General features: G+C 39.7%; 1 protein-coding gene across 7 annotated transcripts in view; it reads right to left on the reverse strand.

The window, feature by feature from the left end:
• The window catches only part of FOXP1 (forkhead box P1), a 590,013-nt gene that overhangs the window by 305,667 nt on the left and 261,792 nt on the right, over positions 1-22,554 (reverse strand). For all 7 annotated transcript variants that reach the window (XM_061197147.1, XM_061197146.1, XM_061197151.1 and 4 more), the window contains one exon: positions 12,438-12,498. The gene's annotated coding sequence lies outside the window, so the exon portion shown is untranslated. The remainder of the gene's footprint in view (positions 1-12,437; positions 12,499-22,554) is intronic.

Here is a 22,554-nt window from a genome sequence, read left to right on the forward strand (position 1 = left end):
GTTGGCGAAGTTGCAGTGAAATAAACATTCTCATTCAGTATTGGTAGAAGTAAAAATCGGTGCATTTTGAAAAGTACGCTGATAACATGTATGGAAAATCTATAAGAATTCCATAACTTTTCTTCTAGAAATTTCCCCCTATAGAATATATCTAAAGAAATGGAAACTGATAAACGTTTGTGCACAGATACGCCTACTGCAACATATTATAGAAAAACTGGAAATGACTCCCACACTCAATACTGAAGAAGAGTTAATTAAATTTCATTAATATGTGTACATCCAATGAAAAAGGAATTGAAGAAACTATATGTTATTCCCAGGGTCAGGATTCTTGATTATTTTTACTTTTGTGTTTGGTCAACTTTTCTACAATTTCAAATTCCCTATAATGAGCTGGTTTTTACACTTGTAATCAGAAAAAAAAATGAAGTTTACAAGAATTTCCTATTCTATGTTCTATTACTAATAACATTATAAGAACTAAACTAATGAAATTATATGACCCTTCAAGGTGACAATTCTATACTGGTCTTTATGTGTTTTGATCCCACGTAAGGAAATAAAGAGAGGATGTCAACCCCATTCCAGAACGAGGGGGAGAGAGCTTCAGAGCTAAGCAGTTCCAATCAGTTAGACAGTGTGCACCTCAAAAACAATGACCAACACACCTTATAATCCTTTTTTTGTGTCTCAGTCCTTGGAAAAACACATGTCACAAGGGAGTGGCTCACTGGAGTTAATCAGTCAGATAAGGAGAGAGTGGACACCTAAATTCTCATGCTATGTACAATACTCAACTATTTAAAAAATGCATAGTAGTTGTCAACTGGCAGAAAGATTCTAACATTACACACATCTTCATTAAATATCCTTGTTAAAAAAAAAATCAGGCTTCAGAGGAAGGACAGAGACAGGGAGAGAGAGGAAGGGAGGAGGAAGAGGGACAAGGAGGAAGAGAAGAAAGAACAGGAGGCAGAAGAGGAGGAAGATGGAGAGAAAGGAGGAGGAGGGGGAAGGGGAGGGGGAGGGAGGGGGAGGGAGGGAGGGGGAGGAGGGGAGGGAGGGAGGGGGAGGAGGGGAGGGAGGGAGGGGGAGGAAGGGAGGAGGAAGAGGGACAAGGAGGAAGAGAAGAAAGAACAGGAGGCAGAAGAGGAGGAAGATGGAGAGAAAGGAGGAGGAGGGGGAGGGGGAGGGAGGGGGGAGGAGGGGAGGGGGGAGGAGGGGAGGGGGGAGGAGGGGAGGGGGAGGAAAAGAAGAAGATTTAGAAGCTGGAGCAGGAGGGAAGGAGGAAATGAGGGAGGGAGGGAAAGTGAAAAGTGGGCATTTTCTGAATTAACATATTTAGATGCTGTTTTTCATATTTAATATTTTTAAACACTTGTAAATGGTGTAATTCCCCTTAACACAGCTGGAAAAAGGAGAGTGCGTTGGAAATGAAACTTAAGAAAGGGCCATCTATATAAAAAAATACATTTTGGTTTTCATCAGGTCCGTTTTTTTTAAACAGTGAACTTTTTAATAGTGAAATTTTAACATTTCCACTTGTTTTTGATATTGCATCATAAAAGGAAGGAAGAGGTATATTAGAAGAGAGAGGGAATCCCAAAACAGACAGCTACAATTAGGCGGTGGCCAGGGGAACATCTTTTTCCTTTTCTGGGTCTCAGTTTCATCTTCAGTAACTTACAAGGAATTGACCAGAGAAGGCTAACATTCCCTGGTTCTCTCTGAAGTTATAAATCTAAGAATACTTCATTGAGTGGCCGTTTGGGGATTTCAGTACTAGATAGGGGAATGGCCACAAAGGACAGAGGTACACAGTTCAATTTTAAACACGCCATGAACCTCCCAGGAACTCAACAAATATGTGTTGCCTAAACAATTAATGACAGTACCCCTAAGGTATGGCATGCAAGTAAACTTAAATTTTATACTTTAAAAGCGGTAAAGACATTTGAGTCTTCCAGAGTAAACTGACCAAAACTCAACCAAAGCAAATTCTGGAGATGCAAATGCAGGCAAAGTAAATTAACGGCTTGCTCTGGGAAAAGAGAAGGAGTGACGTTTGGGATAACGCAACAAAGAGAGGATGAATGGCTGTCCCTTGAAAGGACGCAAAGTTCCCTGCTCCCATGGTGGAAATCAAGTTGGGGAAGTGGGAAATATCAGATCAGAAGAGAAAAATGCCGAGCGACTTAAAGTCCAGAAATTGTGAAATCAAAGTTAATGCAAAGCGTACCTCACCTTATTATGGAAAACACATGCAGTCGACACCAGGGGATGACTTTATGTGTCTCAAATTAATGTTAATATTACTTAAAAGTAGAGGGAGAAACTGAGTGATAACCTAAAATCCCAACATCGTATTTCTAAAACTAATTCAAGAGACTGAGCTATCTTGAGACATCCTACACAGGCATACTGGCCATCATTAGTAACTGGAGGGAATCAGAAGACCCATCCTTGCAGGAATAGATAACACAAGAATGGAAGTCACCAAGATACCCTAAAAATAAGACCGAGATATAACAGTGATAACTTGGGAAAACACTCATGATATTTTAAGGGTAAAAGCAGGAAACAAAATACTATATACAGTACAAGTAGTACATATAAACAAATCTATATATACAAAACACTGGCAGGATACAGATAAAATGTTGAACTATTTAGGTGAGGTCACCAGTGAAATTTTTCTTCGTACATTTTCATCCTCTTCTAATTTCTTTTAATGCCATTTTATCATGAAAAAAAATTAAGAAGTACATTTATCATCTTCCACAAAGAGAGGATACTCTTACCTCACCCAATACCACCTTGATGGTATTTAGTATCTAAAAAGTGACAATGTATGTTTTTCATTATTTTACCTACAATTTCCTAGACGCTCGAAGACTTGGGATCAGCCTAGAAATCTCGAAAATGTTCAACTGTTTCAGAATTTTTGAATGAGCCAGAGTCTTTGATGCTCTTAGTTAATTTGAAAGATGGATGAACCCATCAAAGACTACCTATATTAGTATAAGGTAAAGATGATACACTCATGTGTGGCTCACGCACCAACTAGTACTCTACTAATCTAGAGATCAGGTTAACCACACCAAGCTATGATGTACTTTAGATGATTAAAGACAACGTACTTTAAGTTCGACATGTAAATATATATCTCCTTTTACCCCTGCCTTTTATTTGTATTTAATATCTGAACCATCGGATTAGAGAATGAGTTGCATGGCGCAAAATGCACAGGATTTCATCAGGAAACAGTGAGTTTTCCTCTGATCACTTCCCACAGGCTGTCCTATGACCTAAAGGTCAGAGTTAGACCCTTTCCGAGTGGGGCTGCAAGAGGTGGAGGCACATGTGATGATCTTAACAAATAAGAGTGCTGAGCAGGCACTATTCCTGGAAAAATCATTCTAGATGCCTAACTTCCAAAAGCAGACAGGTAGCTGTATGAAGCCAGGAGTGAGATTCAACCATTTTTGACTCCTGTTACGGTTATCAATGACTTTCACGTTCAGAAACCCAATGGTCAGTTCTTTGTCATCATTGCTTTGACCTCTGCGCAACACTGTATACAAGTGCCAATGCTCGCCTCCCTTAAACAATGTCCTCAATGGGGCTCTGGTTCTCTGGAGTCCCGGAGTTTTCCTCCCGTCTTTGACCTCTCCTCCGTGTCTTATGCTCAAATCTTTTAATGGTGTTGGCTTCAGAACCCACATCCTGGAACCCTTCTCTTCTTTATCGACACCACTGTCCCCCGCCTTGGTGAGCTCATCTAGGTTCGTGCCTTTACTGACACTTACATTCTTATAAAGCCTCAACGTATAGCCCTAGCTAAGACATTTCTAGACCCACATATCCAAATGCCCACTTGATATCTCAGTCTGGGTGAGAAATAAGCCACTCCAACCTCACATGTCTACAGCTATACTCCTGGTATCCCCTGCTTCCCTCGTCCACTCTCGACAAAGATGCTTGGCTTGATCAAACTTGAATCAGGCTTCTGAAGCCATCTGTGCACTTCCTTGTAAAGCCCAGTTTTAGCAAGAACCCTGCTCAGTCAGCTTAACCAGAACTCTCTCACCTTTGATATCTGATCACCCCTGATATCTGATTGGGTTCCTCACTCGCCACCATCCTCCAGGTGATGTCGAGTCACCCTAGCTTATCTTCAGCAAGAATCTTGTTAGATCAGTTTAGCCAGAATCCCCCCTTACTCCTGATGTTTCCTTCCGGAAACTGTCCATCTACTGACCACCCCCCCCCCCCCCGCACCCTGCTTCTTGGCTATAGATTCTCACTTGCCCATGCTGTAACTGGAGGTGAGGTCAGTCTCTTCTTCCTCCTATAAAACCTCACTGCAGCGTTCCCTACACCTATCGGGAAGGTCCCGAATAAAGAAGGCACTACCGTCTTTAACAAGTGAAATTAAATAATTTTTTCCTTTAACACCCCCAAACCTGTTCCCCCACAGGCTTCCATATTTTGGGTAGTGCCAGCCCCATCCTTCCAGCAGCTGCTTAAACTGAAAGTCCTCAGTCTTCTATCTGACTTCTTTCTTTCTAACCACAATCAATCCATCAGTTGATACTACCCCATCACACAAGACAAAAATCTTGGGAGTCATCCTTGATGCAACTGTTTTCAAACTTCACATCCATTCCACCAGGAAATCCTTGGATTCTACCTACAGATAAATTCCAAATATAACTACCAAACTAAATTTGTTAGAATTTCATAAATCCCCTGCCACCTCTACTGCCATACTGATCCTGGCCGTCACCCTGTCTCACTGGGAATTATCACAGTGGACTCCTAACACGTCTTCTTGCCTATCACCTCACCCACCCACCGTCTACTTTCAAAACAGCTTCCAGGGATTCCCTGGTGGCGCAGTGGTTAAGAAACCGCCTGCCAATGCAGCGGACACGGGTTCGAGCCCTGGTCTGGGAAGATTCCACGTGCCAAGGAGCAACTAGGCCCGTGCGCCACAACTACTGAGCCTGCGCTCTAGAGCCCGCGAGCCACAACTACTGAGCCCGCACACCACAACTACTGAGGCCCGTGTGCCCTGGAGCCCACGTGCTGCGACTACTGAAGCCCGCATGCTGCAACTACTGAAGCCCGCGCGCCTAGAGCCTGTGCTCCGCAACAAGAGAAGCTACTGCAATGAGAAGCCTGCGCACCGCAAAGAAGAGTAGCCCCCGCTCGCCATGACTAGATAAAGCCCGTGCACAGCAACAAAGACCCAACACAACCAAAAATAAAAATAAATAAATAAAATAAATTTATTTAAAAAAAAACCAAAAAAACCTGTTTCCAGAGTGATCCATTTAAAGCGTGACTCACATCTTGTCCCATCTCAAAGCCTATCCACGGCTCCCTACTTCACTAAGAGATTAAGAGTCCAGTGAGCCTTAATGCCCTACTAGGTCTGGCCCTGTTACTCCTTGTCCTTGTCCCCCACTACTCTCCTCCTTGGATGACTTTGGTTTGGCCACAGTGGCCAACGTACTCTTTTGAGAACATGCCTTATCTTTGCTCAAATGCCTGTGCTTCAGTTAGACTTACCCTGACTATTTACAGTTGCAACCCCCTTCCCTCTGGCAACTGGACCTCCCTTATCCGCCTATATTTTCTCCACCACACCGGTCACCTCATATTTATTTATTGTGTTCCCCTACCTGTCCACACCCCCTAGAGCCATGAGCAGAGGCCTTGTGGCTGTGTCATTCACTGCTCTATTCCCCATCAGCTACAGCAAAACTGCCCAAGAGAAATACAATGCCTGCCACATAAGTAATTGTAACCACACTGGAGAAAGTCAAAAGAAACCTTGAAATTAATTTTAATATTTTACTTAATCCAATGTATCCAAACTATGCTCATTTTAATGTGTAATCAATAAAGAAGAGTGATTCAAATATTTCACATTCTTTTTTCCATACAAACTCCTTGAAAGGCTTTGTGGATTTTAAGCTTACAGCATGTAAGTTTGGGCTAACCACATTTCAAGGGCTCAATAGCTACATGTGGCCAGTGGTTTCAACATCAGACAGTGCAGGTCTATTCTACTCTGTTTTTTTTCTGCTCTATTGTATACTTATTCTATTTTTCTTTTTAATTCTTGGGCACAGCCCACTGAATTGATTTCCCAACCCACAAATGGGTCCCCATGTGCCCTGTGAAAATCACTGCTCTAAATAAACTTTAAAGAAATGTCATCTGTAATGAATGGATTTTAGGACACTTCCTTTGGCCTCCAGGGACTGCTCAAGATCCTTTAAAAGAGAAACTGACTTCCAGAAAAGAGCGGGCTGGAGGAAAGGGTGAGGAAGTGAAGATCCATGCCAATCCATGAACCGAAATCATCACAATCCATATCCAATGATGCAAGATTTTTTTAAATTAAAAGGTAATTTTAAATAACTCACTCCACTGTCAGATAATTAACAAAACATCGAATTACCTGTAATTATATACCATATACCTGCTAATATACAACATACAAGGGAAAGTCTGCATAATCTTCACACTTCAGAAAGAGTGCATCTGAATAGAGCACAAATACTTCAAGTTTTTCATTTTTCTCCCCCCTCACTCTCAACCCATGCAAAGGCCATGGAAGTACAATAGTTCAGATCAAGGACAGAGAAGTACAAACTTAAATGATTAATTTCATTTTCCGTTTATGAAAGTCCTACTCACCAACAGACTTTTAAAAAGACACCATCAACTTCAAATCCAAACTCAGCCCTGGGCAGAAGGTGTCAACTTCTAAAACAGACTCAGAATAAGGATTCTACCACTGATATACCATTTCCTCCTTTAAGGTCCTGGATGTTACTAGATACATTAGAAAGCATGCAGTCAAGGTTACCACAGATGTGCTACCCTGAACAGGGTTTTGTTTTTATACATTTTTGAGCTTCAGATTTTCTCTGAGATTTTTGAATTGCCAAAGAAAGGCAATACTTCCTACATCTCTGGTAAGCTGTTAGGTTTTCACCAAAGCTGAGAACTTCTTCCGAAGATGCTCACGGTAGGCCGTTTGGATATCTGTGCCCTTGGCAGATGAAAGAGCAAAAACGTCATTTAAAAAACATGACTAAAACCATTTGTTATTTGTATTTTTACTGTTCACTGTGCAAAAATATGGCTACTTGATAACTGTTGCAAATGTTGTCTTTACTACAAAACGTGCCTTCATGTACATTTCAACAAGTGACTTCTGCTTGAAAACGAACTCTATTGAGCATATTTCTCTGGAAATCAATATTTAAAATTTATTTTCTTTGAAACGAACATTCAAGAGAGACAGCTCTTGTTTACAGAGTTACTGAGTTTAGCATTATGGCTAACAATGTTTAAAAACAGCTAACTTAAAATGCAAACATTTAAATTCTGAAGTTTAACTGTTGGGAGGCCAAGTCTATTTCTATGGAAATATAAACAGCATGAAAACAGTAATTTCCCCCCCCCCCAATGCCATCCCTTGTGAGAATATTTCAGGCCACCATTTTGCTGGATTTAGGAGTAAGAACTCATACAACTCTGAGGTTGTAGGACAGTTAAAAATTTAAATGCTTTGGATGAACCTTGAAGACATTATGCTAAAGGAAAGCAGTCAGTCACAAAAGACCACATATTGTACAATTCCATTTATGTGAAATATCCAGAAAAGGTAAAACTCTACAGACAGAAAGTAGATTTGTTGTTGCCAGGGGCTGGGTTGAGGGGATTAACTGCTAGTGGGTGTGGGGTCTCTCTCTGAGGTGATGAAAATGTTCTAAAACTAGATTGTGATGATGGTTACAAACTCTGTGAATATACTAAAAACCACTGAACAGTACACTTCAAATGAGTGAACTGTAATGTGTGTGAATTATATCTCAATAAAGCTATTAACAAAAAATTAACATGCCTAATAACATTCACAACAACACTAGCATGAAAGATACAAGGAAATCAAGTTAGTCTAACTTAGCTTTCCGATAATAGTAAAATACATAAATTCCTGACACCCTGGTCTCCGTGTTAGAGAACACTTTCTCATAGCAACCAATATTTGCCCTTCCGAATACCTGTCACCATCATCCATAATGTCTGTCTTCCCCTTTACAACATAAACTCTAGGAGGACAGAGACGGTATCCTTCTTATGTAGTGCTATGATCCTAGCACCTAGCACACAATCATCAGTAAATACCTGCAGTAAGAATTAACGTACATACACATGTAGTATGTACATTTGTATGTATGTATGAATGAATGAAATTACTGGACTGAGGCATTTCAACCAATCAAGTTGCTGGTGTCCTAATTGTCCCCTTAAATCTGTTCTCCAATTCTCCCATGCTCCTGGCTACCCAGCTAGAGACATTTCCCAGCAGTCCTTGCAGCTTCTTGTGAAATGATCATAATCTTACCAATTAAACGTCAATGGATGTGATGTGTGCAATTTTTAAATCATTTGCTTCAAAGAAAATTGCTTGCCTTGGACTTCACTGTATTTCAACCATGTAGATAAGGACAAAGGCCCAAAGTAGAGAAGCACAAAAGAAAAGAACCCATCCAGTCAAGCTAGAATGGCCAGATTATTAGATGAGACAGGGAAGTAAACTTCTATTTGATTTAAGCCATTGTATGTTGGAGTCTTTATGTTATATCAGCCTAGTCTTAACTCTGAGTGTTACAACCCAGGCATGGGTATATGAGTGTGAAGGGGAGGCAGGATGGAATTCAACGCTTAACTAAACTGACTGACTAGTCGTTTCAGCCACCGTGGTCAGCTGGTATCACTCTTTCCCAGTGTCTTTATAACAACTTCATGAATAGGCAAATAGTTCAAATGCTTAATGCTATAAAGAGGTCATTTTGAATGGATTTAACTCAGAATATCGTTTTCATTAAGTAAACACTTGAATCACGTAAATATATACTTTCAAAAGAACCAATGAATACATTTAAAATGGCTGGATAGCTATTTCTAACTTTGTTTGTAACCAAGAAATAATTTGTAATATGTAAGACACAATGAGTGAAGTCTATAAAGATGCCTTATCACTCCTTAATCTAACAAAAAAATAGCTCAAATCGGGGGTGGAAGAAAAACTGCAACCATCACCCTTTCTTTTAGATTGTTTTTTAACTTTCTCATTAACAAGTTGACTATAAAACTGAAGCAACACAAAAAATGAAGTTTGAAGATGACCAATATTTAAAGAATAACCATTTAACTGTAATCTATATGAGCTTCATGATTATCATCAATTAACTCCCACTGTCATTCACAACTGAATCCAAGACAATGAATTTCACAAATTGGATTTGAAGTTTTAGCAAAAACCTGTGTGGGTGAATTGCAAATGTTTGGGGGAAGCAGGGAAAAAAATGACACAGAAACCTATATATTAAACCACCAAACCAAGGCAGCCATGATAGAATGGCATCAATGTAATTGTGACCAGAGCAAGCTGTCCTTTTAGCTCCAGTCTTGATATTTTACATGACCTTGGATAAGTTACTAATGTGACCGGTTTCCCAGTTTGTAAAGTGGGGATTATAATAATTAGCGTTACCTCTCAGGGATGTCAGCAACCAGACCCATTTTGTAAAGTGCTCAAATCTACTTGGAAGAAATTGTTCTATCACTACCAAGTATGATGAGTGTTATGTATGATCTTTCAGACTTCTGAATCTAACTTGGAAAAATGTCTTCATCTGGTTTTCTGAATTTTCCCGGCCACTTTTATGCACATAACCAGTTGTTCCCAGAGTGCCACTGTAGGCACATTTATTTGCATTTATGCTGACTGTTAATGAGTCCCAGATTTCGAATTTGGGCATGCCACTGACTGAGGAGCTCCTGGTATCTGAAATCTCTATCCTGTGAGTACTGTGGAAGATGGTGCTGGTCTCTTGACCATCACTGGGCAGCACAGTATCTTTGTTTAAGGTTTGTTCACTGGGAGGAAACACTAAGCATTCTATCCATTTTATAAATTTTTTTAGATTTTATATTTTTAACAAATCTTTTTTTCCTTCATATGTAAGAGGTCAAGATATGTAAGAATTAGTTTTTGAAGGATCCTTGAGCTTGTTAAAAGGTAAAAGAGTACATGTAAGTTATTATCTATTTGTCTATATATCTTATTTCTAAAAAAAAAACTGAAAAGGGAGTCAAAACACAAATGGAATTGATATTGTAGAAGAAAAACAGTTAAATAATAAAATGTTAATTGGGAGTAGGAAAAATGAAGTTGACTTAAAAGCAGAATATCAACAAACAAAAAGTTGAAGTTAAAAAATACTACTAAGCTTAAGCAAAAACTCTTACTCTGAGATTCCTAGCAGTCAAGACAAAAAGAAAAATTAGATGAATTCGTTGTTCAGCTTCCTTTGTTTTATGAAAGGAGGCATCAGGAGGACAAAATTTTTCTATTCTCCTTAAATTTGACAAAGCGTTCCTGAGTTGCTGGATACTGTATAATACACCATGTTCTTGACAGTAATTATAAAAAAGCTTGTTTTATCCTCCGCATGGACTACCTTTCTTAGTCAACGAATGACAAATTCCTGGAAACTTTTTTTTTTCCCCAAACTTGCCCTTGACTCATGATATCTTTAACCTTGAACAGTATCATGGAATTGGGAAAAATCGTACTGCACAAATTCAAATATTTTCACGTCATGGGTGTAAGCATGGTCATCATAATGACATCAGTCAGGAGAAAAATAGTTTATGCTTACAGGTGATTCCAAATAAAACAATGAAAACCTACTCATTAAGCCCATTTTTGGAGCTGGAGGGATATTTCATCTTTTCAACCACTTTTCCAGCTTTGTTTCATCACTATTTTTAGCTGCACCAGAGACCTTTGCTAACAGCACAAAATGAGTTCAGCACCTGGCCTGGCTTTCAATGAGGAACACCTTGGATTGCGATCTTGCAGGGATCACAGAGACCAGAACACACAACATGCAGCTGACTAACCGTGGCAGAGACAAAATGCCCACAAAACAGGGAATAGTGAGTGGATGGCCTTTTACAGAAGGCGGCTGCAGAGCCCTGAAGTAGACTAAAACTGGGAAACTGGGAAGTGCTTTGCCAGAAGTCATGCGAGGTAGGAGCTGAGAGCCCCAATGACTGGTTGGAATCAACCTTTTCCATGCCAGAACATCTGAAAGGTAATATATCCTCTTTGGAGGACAATTAGGTGCTTCCCACACGGTTTAATTTAAACAACAAAGATAGTGAAATGAGGAAAGTTGGTTGGATTTTTTGGGCCCAAATCAAATGTGCCAGAATGCAACTGGAAAAACAAATCCCTACCTTGATAGTGCCTTCTAGAACCCCCAAACCCTGGGTGAGATTAAAAACAAAACCGAGCTAAGAATCTTCACATTAGCAAAGTTTCACAAAAAACCTTGCTCACCTGAAGAATAAGAAGTCTGTATCTTACAAATTCATAAACTCTAACTTGGTAAGATCTGAGCAAAGGCTTTGTGTAGTAACCAGGCTGGCAAGTAAGTGTTTTAAAGCAGACACAAATCTACTCAATCAAATGCGAACACCATTGGCCAAGACTCAAAAATAAAATGAAGACGCTTGCTCCTTGAGAAACATCAGACTTGAAAGTGACCTGCAAGATGAGCCTGAGGGAGGCGACCTCTGCCCTCACCGGAGACATACTTTGGGAATCAAAAAAAAAAAAAATGTAGCCTCCAGAACCGTTTTAACCAGAGTGCTTTTTTGCCCCTGCTCCCACAAGTGAGTTTGAGAAAATTTAACTTAGCTTTAATTCATCAAGCTACACTAGTCTCTATGAAAACTTCTAATTTTAAAATTAAGTACTCATTTGATTTTCAAGCAAGGTCAAGAGAACAAGGCAGCTGAGCGCCGACGTCACAGGGACATGCCCCACGCCACATGGCAGTTACATCAACGCGGCGTGTTGCTATGGTGCCTGACTATTAATTTCTGAAAGAAGGGATTATAAAGCAGCCAGATGAACATCCATTGGATGACACCACTTCAGCACAGAAGACGGACACGCGTTACTCCTGTTTGCAGCAAGTTAATTTTATGAATCACCACTTTTGTGATGTGAATATTCCTTTCTAACTTTAAACCTACCAAGTCAACAACCAAAAAAAAAAAAAAAAAAAAAATTCGACTTCCACAAACAGGGGAAAAGTTTGATAATATTTGGCGGGGGGCGGGGGGGAAATGTGACTATGTGAACCATTTGTTAAGAGCAATCTTTTCTTTAAAGGCCTCCAAAAATACGCTACATACACACTTACACACAAATAAATACATGTATATTTGATAATTATGTAGATCCGAAAAGAACTGAATTAAGATGCCTAGAAGTTGGTAGATAGAGTCCTAGATGTAATTCCACTAATCGTATTTGCATTTACCTTTTTTGGCTTCTGTAAAGCAATCTTCTGTTATAGTCACCTCAAAAGGTCACTTCTTACCCTGAAAACAAAAGAGAATATCAAAATCTGAATGTCAAGACAAAGTAGCAACCACCTATTTGCCTGGGAGAGATGCAAGAAAACCAACCAAAGAACTCAATTCTATTTAATGGCAAAAGACTCTCAGAGTTAATAAAAACCAGTGTCAAGACCTCCACTTAGTGGACCATGTGCCTTTGAGGCTCTTCAAGACGATAACAACAACTTGGACGGAAAAAGTCAAGATGAAGCATTTCATATTTTGCCTATGAACTTTTTCTCATCTTGTTGCCTATCAATTTATTTCATGTGGAATAACATGTGAGTCATAGGCCTTTGTTTTTGGAAACCAGACTGCTACTTGAACGTGTCTTTGTTTGGTTAACATCCACGACATCTCTAATTTCATTAAAGCAGAGGCTTACTTTTTTTCCCCTTGCAAGAGCGTTAGTTCTTATAGACAAGATGCTTTATGCCACTCTGGACCTTTCAAAATGAATAAAAGCACCACAATTTTCAGCTTGCGGAGGGGTGGGGGGGTTCATCGGTGGGTGAAAGCTGTTCACACAATGTTTTCCACTTAGCGTACCTCTACCAGACCTACTAAGTTCAATAAAAATGGCTCGTGTCAGATGAAATCAACAATTGAAATCAAGCTTCCTAAAACACAAAGGAAGCACGGAACACATCTAACTTCTGCATCTGCATACTCCCTTATGCAAAACAGCGTATAATCCTTTAAGAAACATTACAAGCTGCCTCTCTCTGCCCATGTAACTGGGATCAACATATGGCACAAGGGAAAAGAAAAACATTTGTTTATTAATTTAGATCAAGTTACCAACAGGGTACAGGATTCATTCCACATCAATTGACCAAATGCTCATATATACGTACGTTTTCTTAAGATGGTGAAGTCATACCATCTTTTTACTAAAACGTTAATATCCTTTTGCTTACTCTTCAGAACAACATGTAATGAAGTGGTTCAAATTTGATACAGAATATTTCTCTGCTCATCCCTCGGCTGTTGGCCCTGAATGTGGAAAGGCAAACATCACTGAGAAGAGTTCAATCTTATTTCACTAGGGCTAAAAATTTGAAAGTGGTACTTTGGTGTGTACTATCTTTGAGGAATTGATCGGAGGCCAATTTATGACATTTCCACAAGCAAGTGTATGCAGATTCTTGCCATTAAGATTGGGAAAAAATGCAGGCTCTGAGTGAAATCATAATTTTCATGTTTACTGTAAGAGGAAATTGGAGGTTTTCACCATAAATGTTCACCATTTGGGTGGGGGAAAACCCTAGCTCTGGGACTTGAAATTACTGTTTTGCAACCTGCCCCAAACCTTTTTGTTTTGACACAAAACAATTCAAATCGAAAATGAAAATCGTGTGCTTTACTGCTGAGGTGTGTCGCCAAGGATTGGTTTCTCCAGCGGTGAGAACTTGGTTAGAGCGCAAATGGTGATAAGAAAACAGAGCTGTGATGGTCGGGTCCTCGAGGTAATGCTGAGATCTACAAAGCAGCCCCGCCCCACGCCAATAAGAAGAGCTCATGAGACACGAGGCACGGCAGCCGTCTCACACAACAGAAATTTCCATCTCCGCCACTCATCCAATCTTAAATGGAAAGTAAGTGAACTCTGGCAGACCCTACTCAATTCAGGGCAAGAACGCCCTTTCTCCCTCCTTTTCACTTGAGATGTTTTCCAACGTGTGCACTCTAAACTAATTTTCATTTTTATCTATTGAGTTGCACCTATTCTTGCATTTTTGGCAGTCAGGTCTATAGTATCAGACTTTGCAATGCAGATAAGATTGCATTGCAAAGATCATATAGGCCTGGCAAACAATTGTACCTTATTAAAATTTAATGTCTGTAAAAAAAACAAAAAAAAAACAAAAAAAACTGCTGAAAATGCCTACTTTGTATAAAGTTATCTCTAGTGTTGTATTCAAACCTGCAGAACATTTCCAGGTAAGTACTGCGTCTGTTTCTCTACTCACCTATAGCTACCTAGAACAGTAGGTAAGTGAACACAGAGCCAAAGTATAAGCTGGTTCCCCCTCACAGATTTTATGAGCGTAATTTTTCCCTGGAGGAAAAAAATTAATAATAACAATATTATACAATTGACCCTCCAACTTATAATCACTAAAGCAATACAAATTTGGCTACATTTAATTTTTACTTAGACATAAAAAATTGGCAGTGGGATACAAACCCTATTTTCTTCCATTTTGAAGTTCCATAAATTTTAATGCAAATGTACATTTGACCACTCATTAATTTATTTCTGTTGATTTTAGTTTTTAGTATACATTAGCAAAGTAATCTAAAAGATATTTTTCCAGCTTTGCTGAGAAAAGATTAATAGTTCAACAGCTGTTTGCCATCATGCTAAATTAAATGAAATGTGTCAATATAATAGACAAGAAAATTAGGGAGTAGTTCTGGGGCCTGAGTCTGCCTCATTACTAGCCTACAAGAATCAGAAATCAACAACTAGCAGAAAAATCTGCATTTCATTTTTTCCAAAGCATAAAACTTCCATTTCTAAAACTGCTATTAAAAACAAAACAAAACAAAACACTTCACCTTATCAAATATATCAACTACGTATCTGCATGTTTACTGGCAGCACAAGTACCAAAAGTAAAAATTAAACGATTATGTAACGCTTTTAAGTTAAAAAGAAAAAGAAAAATATTGCCCTGCAGCCCCCTTGTCTCCTCTTAGAAAAAATGCTGGCACCAAATGAATTTCATTTTTTTTTTCTTTTTCTCTCCTTCTTAAGTTTCCTATTGGTTTTAGGTTTTTAAAGGTGAGCCAGGGATACGGTAAATAGAAATCACTTATTTTCCTTTATGTCATTCTCTGTACAATTAAGATCCTGTGAACACCAGAAAATGTTCTGAGTGTGGCCTCTTAACTATTGTTTGCGATAATGTTATTTACCTAAAGCTATTTGATGACCATAAAGACCTTGACCACGACATTACTCCTCAGCTGAGATCCCTAGGTTAGGAGACTAATGCACCTTCCTCTTCCTCTGTCTCCCCAGTTCCCCCTATTCCCCATTAGGAATTTCACTCTCTAGACCCCTTAGGTTACTACAGTGCTTCAATTTCATACTTTCTATCAGTATATTTGCCCTTAATTTAACCAGTGTGATCCTGCCAATTGGTATGGCCTAGCTGGAAACGAGGTGCAGGTAAACATGGAGGTGTGATTTTATTTCACAAGAAGAAAAATGAACAATATAGGCTCTATTTTTTGCCATTAAAAATATTTCTCCCTCTTTTTTCATGGCAACTCAAGGAAATGATTTGCATCAGGATTTCAGCATTATATTTCATTTTGTACAAGTACACAAGAGACTGTGAAGGACAGCCACCTTATTTCACTGCAACCTTCAGCCCAACGAATGCTGGCTGAGAACCTACTGTGTGTCAGTGTCCCTGGGATGCGAGGATGATGAACGCCAGCTCCTGCGCCATGATGAAGGTGGCAGTTAGGAGTTTCATCTCTGGCTAGAGCAACCCTTCTCTCGAAGTCCAGAAACAGGGTTCAAACTTCCCATCCTCCCAAATATCCCCATCAAATGACATATACTTCATCTGAGAAAACAGAAAATCTCAAAGGGCCAATTTCCAAGAGATGGCTGTCTCTTTAACCTGTGAATCTTAACTCATGTGGGCTTTTCTGTCTTGTTTTTCAAAGATGTCCTAGAAAAACAGAACTATCTTCAACACAAACTCGACTAGCTGAGAAATGATAATACAAGGGTCACTTCATTTTCTTGCACTCAAGACAAGAAAATCCGCTTAGAAATCAACCTGAAAGTGTTTTTTTTTTTTTTTTTTTTCCTCTGCTCTAATAACTTCAAATACTGAATCAGGCTTACAACAAGAAAGAGGAAGGAGGGAGGGAAGGAAGTGAGAAAAGAAGGAAAGAAACAGGGAGAGTACACGGGCAGGGGCAGGGGTGGGGGGGGGTGAAGGAAAAGGAAGTAAATTAGAAAGAAAAGAAAGAAAAGGAAAACTATTGTGTCGAGCAGGTCTCTGGGACCAGAGGCGACCCTGGCCATCACCCAGGTTTGCTGGTTTACAAAGGGCCACATCTCTTTTACTTCTCTTTAGCAAAGAAAAATCTACCACAGGGGATCCATCACTGCACCTACGTTCCCCTCCTATTGCTGCGAGGAACATTTTACTTCCTTTCTCCCCACCCTCTGGGACCCTCAACTAAATCAGAGGACCTAACTTGGGGTCCATTCTAGTAAGAAGAATCTGAACTACTCTACATGAAGTAAGCCCCATGGTACAGGCAAAACCTGGCCGAGGCTTGCCTGTGGAATTACTTCAGGCCCCCCGCAACTCCATGTTGGCCTATCTCATTTGGAGAAAACCACTCTCTCTTACCTTAAAGGAAAGCAAAACCCTGGTCATGGTCCTGTGAAAATATTTTATAGGTATCCCTTAGCAGGCTTTAAATGTTGAAACCTAAAAACAATATTTGCTGTTTTCTCTTTGAAGCTCTAACAAAGCCTTTGTTTTAGATTTACACGGAGTGTGTGCAACAAGAGTTAATAATCAAATCCATCCCAGCCCCCATAAATGTTAAACAAAAAGATAAAAGAAATGCAAATAGCTATTGTCATGGAAAGTTAAAGTACCTGTCTGTATTTTTAAGTGAAAACTATTATCTCTATCAATCAAAATTTAAGAATACAATAGCGCTAATCACAGAAGGTGCTCTGGCGGAGTTACTTTTCCTCATGAAAAAAAAAAAAAAAGTATTCTTCCCCTTAAAAACCGAGCATAAAAGTCATATACTTACAATTAGACAGGGTATTTGTAATTTTATTATTAAAAACCTTCAGCGGCCTCACTGCTAACAAATGCTTCTAAGTCTCTAGACTGATTTGTACCTAAGAAGACCCAAGTCCCTACATATTTTAATAAGGTTGATGAAATTGGATTCACATTCTCACGGTTTCCGACCTGCGGGGGAACAGCACACTCTTCTGTTGAAAAGAGTCACTCAAACAGAGGCAACAGTTAACTGGCAATGAAAACTCCTTTCAGACCCTGGACACAATTCCTAGCCTCGGAGATATCTTTACATAGGACATACCTTCCCTTGGACGGCTCATCCTTCTTAATTGTGGCAATTTAGTTTTGAATTTCTCCCACGATTTCTACCATCATACCCCAGAATGATCAAAGTGCACAGCGTGTCAATTTCTCTAGGTCTCTCTCTTTTTTTTTTTTTTTTTAAATTTCACTTTTAAAAAAGACTGGATTAAGACCCTGAACATCGTACTTTCTAAAGACAGTACAGGAACAAAAAATATCAAGACCCCAGATAGTAAAACCAACAGCGCAAGATTAAAATTCCTAGAGCAAACAGTTAAGCCAGGATGCCATTATGCAGGCTGAGCCTGGATGGATGTCTCCTCCACCATGGGGCCAAGAGGCTGTCATCTTCCCCCCAGCAAGATCAGATTTCCTTCCCTCCCAACCGCCGCTCTGCACAGCACGGCCAACATCTCCAGTGTGCTATTAATATCAATGAAGAGACGATTCGATTTCCACTGAAGAAAACCCTTCCTATTCCGGCACAGACTTTCGGGGAGGACCCTGGCCTGGGGATAGACAATACAGCAGCAGAGTTTCACTGCTTTCTTACAGTTCGGTCTCGCACACTGTTTGAAGGCTTTTAGCAAACAATGGCAGCATTATCTGCAGGACAGTTACAAAACAGGATTTGTTAGGACAAAGAATAATAAAGCTGTTCTCTTTCTCTCTCCCCATCTCCCTCTCTCTGTTTCTCCTCCCCCCCCCCCCGCCCCCCGCAGTTCCCAAGAGCCTCTCTCTGCCAGTTGAAAATTCAGCCACATTTCCTGAGAGGCACCTGTACTTGTCTATTTCAACGCTGCCAAGCAACTGACAAACGGCCCAGGAACCAGGACCAGAAGAGCAGGCAAAGTAGCCTCTCAACATTTGGAAAATGAAACAAAAGTATCAGCCTTGGCTTCACACACACTTACCCGTTCATGGTGAGGAAGGGAAGCTTTGGGGCCGCAGAGGCAATTTTCACACAACGGAAGAAAGTTGAGAGTTTGTAAGGGAGAAAGTACAGGCGCTGGGAAGCCTGCGAGCTCTCAGGGCTCCCAGGCTGGCGGCAGTGTGAGGGAGGACTGAAGGTATGTGGGCTAAACACAACAAAAGCCACTGCCTTACTCTAGATTAAATATGCAGGAAGAGGCCCCTTTGCATAAACACAAACACTCAGCAAATGAATAACTGGCTCAATCAGACGCCCGCTGTGCCTTCTACCTGTCTTCTCTCTGACGGGAGACACTGCCTGTTCCAAAGGACAAGGACTAAACAGGAGACAGTTAAATGTTCTGTTGCTATAATAACAATTAAAATGAATTGCATTCATTAGTAATTAAGAACTCACTCCTGGCCCGGGGCGGGGGGGTGGTGGTGGTGGGGCGGGGGATGTATGGCGGAGGGCGTGGGGAATACAGGGCTATTGTTGTATCTCTAGCACTCCAAAAAGAACTTGGCGTAAGACACATCAGCGGAGTTTTACTGTAGCTTGAATTTAAGATCTCTAATATTCAATGAGAGGTTTAAACAATCACATGTTTTCGGCCACAATTTAAGGTCAGAAATACACCTCTTGTTTCTCTGCTTTGCCCCATTATAAACCGATCCCTGTGAGTCTGTACCTCCAGAAGGATCTGTTGCATCTATGTGTAAATATTTACACATATGAAATATATACACACATACATGCACATATATGTACGTGCATATACGTGCATATATATGCTCTCATAAAGAATATTTACACATATCTAATTAAAGAGAATAAACCAAACAAAAAGTGTCCCTTTACACTCTTTAGTTCACTAATGATTTAAGAAAAACAATTTGAGTCTTCCAAAAATACATCCCAAATGCCTGCCTTTCAAATGTCATCAATCCATGACCACTCATTTAAAAACATTACCCATATATTAGAAAGAATGCTTTTAACTGAGTGGCCTCAACCACTTATAATTTCAATTAAATAACATAATTACAGTCAACAATTTTCTCCATTTTGGCAGAAAATTTGCCATACCTCAACATAATTTGTCCTTAGAACTGAGGAATTTAAGCAAGAGGAAAAACATGCGGGCACTAGGAATTCACTACTGCATTTTCTCAGCTCATGGAGTCAACTCATACCCCTAACCTCTTACTGTATGGTCCAGTTACATGTTGGTCTTAGTAACTTAATTATTTTTTAATAACCTTTGCAGTATTAAATGATTTCATTTGAAACATAAATAAGATTATGTTCGTCTACGTCCTTTTAATGCCACATAGGACTTTGGGGGCAAATCCAGCCCTGCTATTCCATAGGATGTGCCTACATTATTACTTGGACTAAAAAAGGGTAGGTCACAGGTCCTTCACAGCCTCAGAGGATGTACCACGATTACGCTAGCCAAGGGAAATAAGGTGGCTTTCTATTTCCAAAGTGGGTTTTATTTTATTAACACCACACTGTTTCCTGGCTATATCATTCTGCCCCAAAAGCAAAAGAATATTACTGAAAAGTTTTAAAAAACCAATCTTAAACATATATTATGGTATAATACAGAGAGAAAATCTGAAAATTCCCAAAGTCCCCTGAAATAAAATACAGGTTCTTTAAGAGGGGGTCCCCAAGAAACTCAAGATGCCTATTCTCTTCGCTGTTTTGTCTTGAAATGACCTTCCAAGTCAGGTGTTAGATAACCCTCTTGCATAGACTATAGTGATCTAACCTTGATGCAAATAAACCATAGAACAAAATTTAATCAGTATATCACTGTGAAAAAGGCCTTTGTCCATCCCAATGGAGCTTCTAATGACTGTTTTGGCAGTTCTGGTAGGTAGTTATGCTTCCCAGCTCATCTATATCTCATACTGGTTGAGCAAGCTAATGGAAATGCTGTTAGTGGAATCCAATATTAATGCTCTGTATCGTGCAAACCTGGATGCAACTGAATATATTACACAATTATAGGTAGTATCTAATTCCATAGGTATTAGATACTGTCCTCGAAATTAATATTTTAATGAGGATAGTGAAATAAAGACGACGATCCAGGTAAGGGATCCATGCATTGTGGCCCCAGCTAAGCTCCTTGCCGCCAGAGCACTGGATCCCTGAGCAAACAGCACAGACATAGGGATTGTGACAAAAATCCATATGCAAGCTTTACAGGCTGAGTGACACATACTGATGCACAGAGTCAAAGATGTCATCCTCACACAAGCGCCACTCGCTGCAAGCTTGAGAGAGAATGAAGGGGGAAAATGGGGGGGGGGAGGAGTTGCAGTGAGACCTCCAGAAAATAAACAGGGTGTACAGTTTCAAAGGGTGCAGACACAGACATTTCATTGTTCAAGCCAATTATCAGTGGAAAATAATAACAACAGATGGATTCAGAGTCACTGACTTTTCATATGCACTTCATCTCGGCGGAACAGATGATGAAACGCGAGAGCTATCTCAAAAAGGCAAAACATCTTTCAGTAAAAGAACTCTACAGTCCAGATGGGGACCTTCTAAGGCTGCTGATTATCTTCTTATAATGTTGTAAGATAGACTTACTAAAACATTTCAAGAACTGATCAGATATGATGCGTACAATGGCTTCATTATTGGAAGGAGTTGCCTCAGACTTGTGACTAAACCAGGCAGAGATTTCAATAAGGTTAGGACTCTAAGTTTCCTGTTTTCTCATCAGGGACCACAGGTTCCAACTAAAACTGGAAATCTGTGCACAACAGGAGAATAAACCATGGCCCAAGGATCCTACATTTGGACTCTTCTCTCGTTTGAGCAGGAGGAAAAAAAAAAAAAAAAAAGGGAGAGATAAACTGGGACTGTGAAAAGGACATTAAATTATCCTAAGCATTCCATCATGATGGGAAAAAATTAGCTGCAAAGCAATTCCGTATTAAAAGCATTCAGTGATAAAATATCATCCTTTATATACAGTTAGAATATCTTAAATATACTTTCCACTGGTGACTGCAAAATAAAATTTGCTTTTGGTAGGAAATAAATATAAATTTCAATGATGGTGTGATAAACAGTTCTAATAAATGCCAAGCAAACACACAGGCAAAACCCACCAACCAACCCCAAAGCATTCCCACTTAACTTAAATATCACCAAGTCAGACTCACAGGTAAAACACAATAGGTAAACCACAACCTGACAACTTGCTCTAAGAGGAGAAGTTAAAATCTCTCATCAGATAAGCCCCATTATTACTGGAATAACAATGTAGCTGTTCTGTCTGTCTGTCTCCATCCATCCATCCATCCGCCAATTCTATTACCTTCATTATTTTGCAAAAATCTCTGAACGGAAGTAAAATATGGTTGAAGTTACTGTGCTAAGGAAAAAGCTGATCTTCCTGCTATTTACTAACATACTTAACATTTAAAAAATATTTTTATGAACACACTGTTGACTTCACAAGTTTATAATGTAAGTAAAAAAAAAAAAAATTTTTTTTTAAGAGTATGGCTTTTCTTTCAAAGGACTCTGACAAAAGTAAATTCGTAGCAGAACATACAAGCACGAAGAAATATCGCCAAGGGCCAAATTCTGCAACTGCTTTAAGAAGCAAACAAGAACACAAAAGACGTGTAATGCAACCATCTGGCTGGCTCGCCTCATACTTTATCAATGCCTCAACTTTCTCCCCCACCCCCTTAGCCAGCCCACACCAATGCCACAAAACCAAATGGCTTCACTTCTGTTTCGTGCACAGCAAATTTACACAATGCACTCAGAATGCAAAAGTTGATTTTTACACATACACTAGTGTCTTAAAATTTTTCCTCACTTGAACCATTTTGTTGTCTTTGTTACTTATTCAGAGCGGGGCTTCTTTGAAAAACCACTTGGAACTTCACTGTAATAAAGATGTCCCCAAAAGGATCTATCAGTTTAGGCTCAGAAGAATCCCCCTTCGAAATCTTCATCTCCACTATCTTGTGT

This window comes from Eubalaena glacialis, chromosome 7 (assembly GCF_028564815.1).
Source record: "Eubalaena glacialis isolate mEubGla1 chromosome 7, mEubGla1.1.hap2.+ XY, whole genome shotgun sequence".
In the NCBI taxonomy this organism is placed as follows: Eukaryota; Metazoa; Chordata; class Mammalia; order Artiodactyla; family Balaenidae; genus Eubalaena; species Eubalaena glacialis.